This window comes from Talpa occidentalis, unplaced genomic scaffold (assembly GCF_014898055.3).
Source record: "Talpa occidentalis isolate TD23 unplaced genomic scaffold, MPIMG_talOcc4v2.1 talOcc4.5, whole genome shotgun sequence".
Classification (NCBI taxonomy): Eukaryota; Metazoa; Chordata; class Mammalia; order Eulipotyphla; family Talpidae; genus Talpa; species Talpa occidentalis.
The window spans coordinates 31,974,314-31,985,498 of NW_023604861.1; the positions used below are offsets into that span (position 1 = coordinate 31,974,314).

Genomic DNA, 11,185 nt, shown 5'->3' on the forward strand with positions numbered 1-11,185 from the left:
AACAATTTTAATGATAATTGAAAACATTCTCTGAGGGTGTGGGTGTGGGTAAATCTTTATATTTTGTAAATATTTTAACAGATTGTAATTTCCATTTAAATTCAATACTCAGTCCATTTCAGGTTCCCATATGACTGCAGCTGCACCTTTTGGCATCAATGACTAGCTGCTATGGTCAAGGGCAATATGAAAACTGGCAATTTATTCTGCTCAGAATCCACTTAATATTTCCTAAAGAGAAATGGTATGCACTTAACATGATATAGAAAGCTGAGCAACACACACAATAAAACAAAAATTATGACTTGGGAGACAGCAGAAAATTGTTAGAAGATCATCTCTCCCTGTTATTACTGGTAATTCATCATTACCCATCTATTTGTTGAAAACATATAAGACACCTTGAATTTCCTTCCACTTACCAATTTTGCAAGTATTTTTATTTAAAATTGCAACTAAATTTTTGCCAAAATTATATGCCACAAGAACATATAATTTATATAAAAAAATTTATAATATTTTCTTTCCTTTAACTTTTTATCAGCAACATGCAATCTCAGCTAGTATCATGCAAGAGAAAACAGTTGTAAAACTTCATATAAAAAACATTTTATGTGCATTTTACCCGGAACTAAGGTAATTTTAAGGAAACTGAATTGATCCCTAAAACACATTTACATTATTAATAGTTGCATGTTAAATTCAAAAGTAAATTTTTAAAACACATTTCCTTTTATTTATAAATATTAAATATTTCAAGTTCTTATTAGCTGCCATAAGTGAAGATGCTGTAAAATGCAAGCAGTACCAAAAGATTACTTGATGGTGTTTTTTCTTTTCACTCAAATATCTAAATGCTAAAAATAATTAATATTTTGATAGCTAAAAAGTAATCCTTTTGATACCTATGAACTAATGTTATTTGTAGTTGGTAGGTCAACTTATTGCAGGACAACCCCCATAAGAAATGGGTTGCCTGAATGTGGGTCCTCACCCATGCACTTAAAACGGACTTATAATAAAACTAAATTGCAGGCACACACAAAAAAGGTAATAAAGGACTTATTTAGAAAAGAAGGGGAAATTAAGAAATGAATAACTCAAGGAGAAAGTGAAGGAGATAAATAGGTAAATGCGTCCTACCAGTTCTGCTGAGTGGGAATACCAGTAGCAGGCACACAGCCGGCGAAAAGCCGAGAGAACACCGAGGCCCAGTGTCTGGCTATAAACCAACCCTGGGGGCCTAATACCACCCTCAGTTCCCAGCAAGCCTCCTTTCCGTGGTGATGACATTATGGGATTTGTAGTCCTTGGTGTCTTGGAGCTCTTTGGTCTGGAGTGGGTGTGGAGTCCATAAAACCTGTGTTTTTGGAGTTTGTTTAGGGCATCCTTCCCCCAACAAACAGTGACAAATATTCTACTCTCCTAATTTTTAAAATGTTGACATTCATGTAAAAATAAAACTCCTTGGCATACAAGCGTAACTCGATTATAAATCTCTCTGCACTGGCACTGAAAATTTTCACAAAGAACATGAGTCTTCATGTGGATTAGGTTACTTTTTTTCTTCAGACAGCAGTTAGGCTCTCTTAAAATTATTCATTTTTCTACAATACTGAACTCAATTAACCTATCAAATAATATACACAGAATTTATTGGAAAGTAAATTTCCCTCTTGCATGCAAGGCTCCTTGAGCACCTGTTATCTTTTTATAATTTCCTCTGTAGATAAATTATGTAATTTGTAACCCCCCCAAAAATAAATCTAGTAAATATTTCAGAAAATACCATGGTGTACGATGCAACCTCTCTCTTTGTAACATAAACCATTTGCCACATGTACTCTTCTCTGCACATAAAGGTTTAAAGCAGTATGTAAGCCACAGTCTGTAACAGGGGGCTGATGCCAAAGACTAACAGGTGATCCCCCCTGGATGGAGCACACCAGGCAGAAAACAAACAAAGTATTGGTGCAGCTGGAAACTGATAAGCAATACAATGGGCTGCTCTGCAGCCCCGGGATTCAGCTTCCGGGATTCCAGCGTTTTCAGATCTTCAGCGATTCCTGGTCAGCCATTTCTGCCCGCGCAGCGCCATCTTCCAGAAGGCTGCGGGGGGCCTTTAAAGGACTTGGAGAGGCTTCCAGCGGCCACCTTCAAAGAAGAAAATTTCGGAGGCTTTGCAGGTCGCAGAGCAACTGAAACTGTTCCCAGTTTTGCTGCTGTTACAAACTGGCTGAGAAGGCGAAGACCCGGAGCGGGCGCCTCGCTGAGCTGTGAGTGTGGCCGTTTGTCACTGGGCTGCTGCGCGGCTGTGGCTTTCAGTGTGTCAGTGCCGGGGTGTGGCGGCAGCCCCAGGAGCATCTCCTGTCATGTCTCTTAAAAATACATTTGAGTGCTGCCCTGGTGGTGCAGTGGGTTGAGCGCAGTGCTGGGAAGCTGTCCGCAGCCTCTGCAGCCCGGGTTCATCCCGCGGGCTGGGGAGATTCCCACATGGCGCGGCAGACCTCTCCTGTCTGACCCGCGACTCCCCTCAGCAGTGTATTTTGTCAGTCTGCCTGTTCTGCTCCCCGCTCTGTCTGTCTCTGGTGAATCTTCTCACCTTCCCAGGCCGCTGGCCTGTACCCCAGCTATTGTATAAATAAAAATTAAATCTTTAAAAAAAAATACATCTGAGTTGGACCCTGGCCTATATATAGTCTGGCTGCCACGTGCTCCAGGCCCTCCGTGGCAGGAAGATACCATGTTAGGAGTCTTCATGGTTAAGAATTGAAAACTCTGGACAGTGCTTCAGGTGAGGTAAACAGCTGTTTGTGGACTCGGTAACTCTTTGTTTTCCCCTTGTTAGTTAAATGAATTCCATTATTTTTTGTCCTCTGACCTCAGTAGTTTTGCAATTGTGTGTGCGGGTGAAGAGCTCAGATGGCGGCCAGCAAACTATGTGGGCCTGTCCTTGGCCAGTTTCCTGCCCCTGCAGCCCTGTAGCAATTTTTTAAGATTCATCCAAAACTGAATGTTTCCAACTAGATTATGGCCTAAAATAGTACTCTGAACTATATAAGGGAATGACAAAAATTTTCTATCTTCTATACTCATAAGATATTAAAGTGGTTCCTTTAGAAATAAAAATAAGCTAAACAAGTATTGATACCAGTTATTAATGATAAATACTAAAATAGTCCCTCCATATTTTTTTCAATTTCATTAGACAACTAAAATTTTACAATTGAATTAGTAAATCTGAACTATTTAGAAAGAGGAGGAAAGGGAGCAAGAAGAGGAGTAGATATTGTTCCTTCAGCTGTTGTGATAGTGACTTTAAAAATTATAATATATATGATGGTAAGGACTAGATAGATTCATTTATTCAATTGTTTTTTATTTTAAATGATGTATTAGAAATCACGTTACCAACAAGAGATCACAATGAAAATGTTACTGTGAAATGTATTTTCAAAGTGGAAAATGAAAAAATAAAATATCAACAACAGATTAAAAACTAATAATCCATAAATAAAATAAATAAAATAGCAATACTAAAACTTTACAGAGTAAAATATTCTAAAATTAAATTTCAAAAAGTTTCAATGACAGAATTATAATACATTGCTTTATTGTATGAAAGATAGAAAATGAGAAAAATAAATATTATATAATCTTAAATATGTATCTTGTGCTTCAGTGTGTGTTGATATTGGAAAGAGCTACACAAAAATAAAGGAACTCTTTTCTAAGAGCATTGGTATTGAGGAAAATGAGGGGAGTTTTTGTGTACTTAGCATTATTTAAAAGGAAAAGGGAACACCATATGTGTGTCTTAACAGACAAAAATATCAAATAACTTGAAATAAGTGTTCTCTAAAAGAAGTGGTATCTCCCTTATTCTGCTTAGGTTATGTATGTAAACTTTGACCTTACAATCATTTTATTTTATTTTTCCAGAATCCGCACTTGACTGGCAATATTTTGCTTGATATTGGGCCAAGATAAGTTGGTCCAAGATAAGTTATGGAAGGCACTGAGGATCTAAGGTAAGTTTTAATCTGTACTCTTGAGAGAGGGAGAGAGAGAAATAGAGACAAGTAGAGAACTTACTCTATTCATCTATAGTGGGTAAAAGTTTAGTAGGTATTACATTCAAGCAGCTATTTCAGACCAATAATAAAATAATTGTTTTGACTATTTGTATTTTCACAAAATTCCTGTTATAAATGAGGGAACTTCCTAAAGACCAGAAGCTCTTCATAAATCATAGCCTGGAATAAATATCCAAACTTTAGAGATTACCCACTAAAGTGGTAATGAAAACTATGTATTTTAAAACAAGATAATTAGAAATTTGTATTTAGTAAAATATCTCTAATTTTAGAATGTTTAACCCTCAAGGTTCTTAGTGGAACTGTGACTATATTCACTAATATATATGGGCCCTTACTCAGATACATGTTGACAATGATATACTGCAATCTCATCAATATTTACTTATTTGTTTCCTATTCACTTGAATAATCGGCCCCCTAAGTGAAAATTAGAACTGAATTCTTGGGACTTAATATGCAAAATAATAAATTTGAAGTGGGTGATAAATCCAATCCTAACCTTGATTACACCCTTTTAAGTCATGTTTACTAGAGATAAATTTCACATTCCCTAACCTTGCCCTATATAAAATATCCTTTTTTCTTTTTAATTTTAACAAATGCATGCAGTCATGTAAAGGCCAACATAATGAAGATACAAAAACCTTCCCAGAACAGCAAATAGTTTCCTTAAGCACCTCTGCAGTCCTTGCTTCAGGCAAACACTGACCTAGAGTCTGTTTTTTTTTTCAATTTTGCTTTAGGTAGATTACCATATAAATGGCATCACACTTTGTATAGCCTTTTGAACTTAGCTTCTATCTCAGCAGAGTATTTGAGATGAATCAACACTGTATTGACAATTATGTTTTATTGCTGCATGTTATTTCAGTATGTGAGTATACCTCCTTTTCTATATCCAATCTTCAGTTGAAGGACATTTGGGTTGTCTCCATTTTCTGTTGATTATAAATATAATGTGCAAAGTCTATGTATATATTTATGTGAAGTTATGTTTTATTTATCTTGGGAAAATACATGTTAGATTAGTGGGCCATGTCCTAAATATGTGTTCAATATGAAACTTCTTTTAATAGAGTATTGTCTGTCAGCTTTACCACTCAGAACCTTATTTAAATGATGTTGGGAGGCTAGACAGTAGCATGTGTAATTGACAATCTACAGATTATTTTTCTATAGAACCCATGAGACCAAGTATTCTCCCACCATTGCCTTTTCAAGTAAAATTTTGAAGGTCGTGTAGGTCAGTGGGAACAGGAAAGAATGGAGAAAGGGGTTATTGTCATGAACATATTCTCTCTGTTTCTTTTGTTGTGTTGCTCCCCAATAAACCCTGTCTGTGGCTTTATTAGCAGATTGCCCCTTTTTTGATGTCTTCAGTATGAAGGTCTCAGTTGTTCTGAATCTACTCTAACACTTAACATTGTTAGATATTGTTTTATTTTATTGCCATTCTATCAGATGCATATGGTGTATCATAGTGATTTTGACTTGTTTTCCCTGAATACTACTGATATAATAAACAGTCATCATATCTTCAAGGTTAAGGAGGAATTTCCTAGTTTATACTATAGCAAAATCAGTATTCTATTAGCAATAAAAGAAGGGTAAATTAGATGATGGGTGTGATAATCTCATTATGTCATTCTACTATTTTAGTTCTCAATTCCAAAGCTAAATATAATTTAAAAATTTATCTAAAATCCAGATACTTCCTCAGGCTTATCAGCTATCACCCTGATTTAGCCTGCTGTGATCTCTTGCCTGTATTATTAAAATAGTATCCAGACAGTACCCTTCCTGACATACTTGAACCCTGCGACAGCCTACATTTCCACAGCTTGAATGAGTCTTTGCATCTTAAATTAAGTGATGAATACTGCTTAATCCTTCTAACAGCTTTCCACCTTACCCAAAGAGAAAATAAAATTTTTAAAATTAACACAAGTCCACAGTGAAACACAATTTCTGATACTATTTAGCATTGAAGATAATTTACTGTGAGTACTTTGTATATAATAGTTTGGAAAGAGGGGCCTTTGAACAGGAAAACACAATCAGGAATAAGTAGAGTAATATCAACATAAGAGAATGAGAATCTATTTTAGAAAGCTATCAATAGAGACATGTGTGAGACAAGCATCAGTGATAGAATTTATATAAAATGGTTTTAAATTTAAAAATCAATTATTAATGTATTGAAATCTTCAGTTATTTTATAAGCAGTTATTTTTCATTTATTATTTCTCCAGCATGTACTAGGATCTGAAGCTAAAATGAGAGCTAGCCAGAGTGTCTGTTCTCTGTTAGCTCGTGGTCTAATAAAAGTGAGTTGAATAGACAGTGATACATGCTGAAATATTGATGTCAGCTGCACATCTCTAATAGCATAGGGACTCAAGAAATAAAGGAGAGAAAAAACAATATCCAAGTTGAATCTGGGGTAATATTAAGTCTGATGAAATGGAATGAATTTCCATTTCAGTCTAGAAATTCACAAGATGTATCTAAAAGCATGGAGAAAAATCAAGCCTGAGCCTCTGATTTAACTGAAAGAATGTTGTTACTTATAGATTTAGGAAAACTGCAGGGATAATGTATATGTTTACTTCTGAAATTGTATGTAAGTCAAGAGGAGTTACTGCTCTAAGGAAATTTTACATAGAAATATAAATAGAGGGGGTCAGAAGCCATAAAGCAAAAAAATTGAAAACAAAGAGAAAATAAGAAAATAAATAAAATATTAATGTTTTATATGTTTGTATGGTATATCCATATGTACATTCATTCATAACATAATTTTATTGATTGCTATCTGGCCTCTAATTATATTGATATCATTTCAAATAAATGCATCCAAATATAAAATTTTTAATTGATTGAAAGGCAATTCAAAGTAAGACTGATTTGCCTTTGCAATTTTTTTGACTGGAGAAAATATTGTGATTAAAAAAAAATAAATTGGACCTCCCCTGGTGACACAGTGGTTGAGCTCTGGGCTGCGAAGCTGCCCGCAGCCTTGCAGCACTAATTCGATCCACGGCCACTGGCAAGGTTCCCATATGGTGCGCAGACCTCTCTTGCCCTGACTGCTGCTCCCCTCAGCAGTGTATTTCATCAGTCTGCCTGTTCTGTTCCCTGCTCTGGCTCTGGTGAATTCTCTCACCCTCCCATGCTTCTGACTGTACCCAGTGATTGTATAAATAAATAAATAAATCTTAAAAAATAAATAAATAAAAATACTTAAAAAAAACTTAAATCTATGACCAATGAGAACTTCTCAGATTAAAGATTGAAATTCAAAATTTATTATCATATACTGAATATATGAAAATTCAAATACAGAAAGCCATGAAAAAATAGACAATTACAATGGAAACTTTAATGATTACATAGCTTCTCTCTAGTGATGAATTTGACAGTTATTGCATAGCTGAAAGATTTTAAATATATTATCTAAATTGCTATATACCTCTATAAATTTCCTCTTATTTCATACAGATAACTGCTTTTATTTCTTATTTGAAATTTCAAGTACCTATTTTTCTTCTGGTATATATTCAAATTTCATGGTTAGCTTTCTATACTCTGGAGAATATACTTTACTACACTGCTGGCACATCGTATTCTAGATTCCAAATCTAGAGCAATCGTTCTTTAATGGGACACATCTGCTCAGGTATGAGTTGACAGATAATTGTCACTTCTGACAATTTCTTGCTTTTGTTCACTAATTTATAGGCTATATGGTGGTCCCATGTAGAGTCTATATTTAATTTGTATTGGTCATCATAAAAGTTTGTATACAGTAGGCAATTACTAAGAGCTCATTGATAGAAAATTACAGTTAGAAATATTACCACTTCACTTCCATTATTATAAAAATGTATTGTTTTTAATTAGTTAAGAAAACAGATTCAACAATTTTTTCTTAAAGATTTATTTATTTATTTATACAAGCACTGGGTACAGTCAGAAGCATGGGAGGGTGAGAGAATTCACCAGAGCCAGAGTGGGGAACAGAACAGGCAGACTAATGAAATACACTGCTGAGGGGAGCAGCGGGCTTGGCAGGAGAGGTCTGTCGCGCCATGTGAGACCCTTGCAGGAGGCCCGGCATCTAACCAGTGCTGCAAAGGCTGCGGGCAGCTTCAGAGCCCAGTGCTCAACTACTGCACCACCAGAGGAGCCCCAACAAAATATTTTTTACATGTATATATACTTTGGTCTATATTAATTAACTTTGCATAGTATATTTCAGATGATTAATGTAACTGAATAAATAAAAATCTTTAAAACAAAAGTCAGTCTATCCTTCATTTTTTCCTCCTTCAGATACCATTATACCAACATTAATAATATATAATACGCAATATAGAATTGTTACATACAATTTCTGTAATAGCTATATATTATTCTGTATATGTATCAATGAAGTTCTTGTTTTCCTTTACTTTATTACTTTACTTTTTTCACCTTATTTCATTGCCTATATGAAACTACAGTAAAATTTCTGTACCTATAAAAACAGACATTTATTTGGGGAAAAATGAAATCCCTGAGTGTGTTAGTGAACTTTATCTTAGAGAGTTACTGATTTAATTGATGTAATCTGACCTTGCCATTAGTCTAGCTGGAGGCAAGCTATTTCTGTCTGCATTACTTTCCATTATTGCTTCCTTGTAGGAATTCGGTACCTGCTGCTCCATATAAATGTGTGACAAAGCTAAAGAACATAGTCCAGAAAGTCATTCAATTTTCATCTGCTATTTTCCCATCAGTATTAACACACAATTGTATTCTTCCTAACCTTCATAGTTCAAAGACTTCTATCTCAACTGAAATTTGGAAAACTTACATTCAGTTTCTGTTATGATACATGGGACAAAATTTATATTCTTTATTTATTTATCTAATGTCCAAGTATCGTCATTCATGATATAAATCACTTGAATTCTCGAGCAGCTTCTTTTGCAGTGTGTCTAAGCTTATTATTAATTTACTGTGTTCTTCCTAGGTACAGAGTGAAGGAGATGATCAAGTCATATATCACATAAACAATTAAAAACTATCCTTTGGCTGTAAGCTTTTTGAAATGATGAAGTGCTAGTTCAGAGTGAGCTGTCCTTGAATTACTTTCATTGGTAAGTATTAGACAGTATGATAAATTTTTTACAAGCCAGACATTCGGAATGGTATCTTCAAAGCTATGTCAGCTGCCTATTTATCTTTATTATAGGCAAGAAACTGATAGCAAAAATACAATGTTAGTACATGTATTACATTAAGAAACTATGGGGGATAATTTTTTTCTTAAAGATGAAGGTAGTAGTAGTTGGGTTCTTGAAACAATGCACTGTTTTCTCCCCCTATGTCTACCCAGTTGAAAAGTAGTATCAATATAAATATGTTAGTGTTTAGAATCAAATTATAATATTTTATGCTTAAAATTGAATCCTTATAGGACTAAATGCAATTTTACAATCTTCATTATACAGAATAGGTAACTTCAAAATATTCTAGAATATAGACATGTTTAATAATTTATATAAAAATGATACATTGATGTACTTATATGAACTGAACTAATTCTTAGAGTAATGATATAGCCTATGTCTGGTATCACATAAAAAGAGTTTTCTCTAATTTTTTATTGCTAAATAATTTAAATTGAGAATATACATACAATAATATAATTGAATTTTATTGCCTTTTGAAAAAATATATTTTAAATCAAAACCAACAAATTCTTTACAAATCCTGAGAGTGACCATAAGTCTATAGTAAAATCAAGAGATTTTCGGGCAGGAAGGATGAAGACTCAGCTCAAACACACATTGAGTAGATTATGAAAACTGTCCAGCATAAAACATTTTCTCTTTTTTTAAAGATTGCTCAGTACTATAGTATTGAGAAGCTGCTATTCATTTATCTAGAATCTCAAAGTAGGTGTTGGAACTGAGTTTAAAGTTTGCACTTTCAATTCCAATTTTAATTTCTGTTTTTTTAATGTTGGGTGATTTTTAATACTCATTATTACAAACAGACCAATAAAACAGAGGATAAGTAAGGAAACAATAGCCTTACATGAAACACTAGACCAAATAGCCTTAATATATCTACAGAATACTGCCCCACCCCCAAGAAAAAAAATATATACTTTTTTTTGCAAGACCATTTTCAAGAAAAGACCATATGTTCGGACAGAGGTCAATTAATAAAGCCACACAGATCCAATATTTAATTTCTTCCAGGAAATCACTCTTCCTTCCAGAGAACACATGACTCTAGGTTATAAACTTTGATGGTCTCATCATTGATACTTAGATTTATTGACGTCAAAAATTAAATTTTAACAAAATATAATATGCATTTGCTCAGAAAATTTAAAAATATTACTATTATTTATGACAATATTTTTATTTGTATAAATAAGGGAAAGTTAGCTACAAATAGACAGATACACACACACACACACACACACACAAAACATGGAAAATTCACTGATAAATTATTCTCCACTCTAATAAGATCCACTTTTTACAAAAATATATCTGCATAAAAATAACTTAGAATCAGTCTACCAAATTTAAAGTCATCTGTGTTCATTGTGTGCAAAATAAAATTAAGAATTTGAACTGTGGATGAAATAAACTAAGATTCATGACTTTCCATAAATGAGTCTACATAGTAAGATTATTTGATATTTAAGGGACACTAAAGATCAGGTGACCATGATTGTTAGACTAAATTTTAGATTTGTACTTTATATAAATTAAATTATTATTGTTTCAATTTGTTCAACTGCCTTAAAAAATAATGTTACAAGATTTACTTAGCATATGTTATTTCAAGCAACAAGCAAGTTTAATTTTAGTAAGGCTAATCTATAGTGGCATAGTTCTTTACCTACTATGTTCAAATCACCACCTTAGATTCATTTGTCTTAAATTTTCAAAGCTCATTAACTCCCACTCCTCTGTACCTTGTTTCCTTATATTTGTAGAACTTGTATTACTATTTCTAAAGTCATCTCCCTCATTTTCAACTTGAAGGACTTCACATAATCACTTAACTTCTTTAAA

General features: G+C 33.7%; 1 long non-coding RNA gene across 1 annotated transcript; it reads left to right on the forward strand.

The window, feature by feature from the left end:
- Nucleotides 1-2,245: 2,245 nt before the first annotated feature.
- Nucleotides 2,246-9,233, forward strand: LOC129146951 (uncharacterized). The gene is made up of 3 exons (XR_008554355.1): nucleotides 2,246-2,276; nucleotides 3,943-4,031; nucleotides 9,118-9,233. It is a non-coding gene; the product is annotated as an uncharacterized LOC129146951 (long non-coding RNA).
- The last annotated feature ends 1,952 nt before the right edge of the window (nucleotides 9,234-11,185 follow it).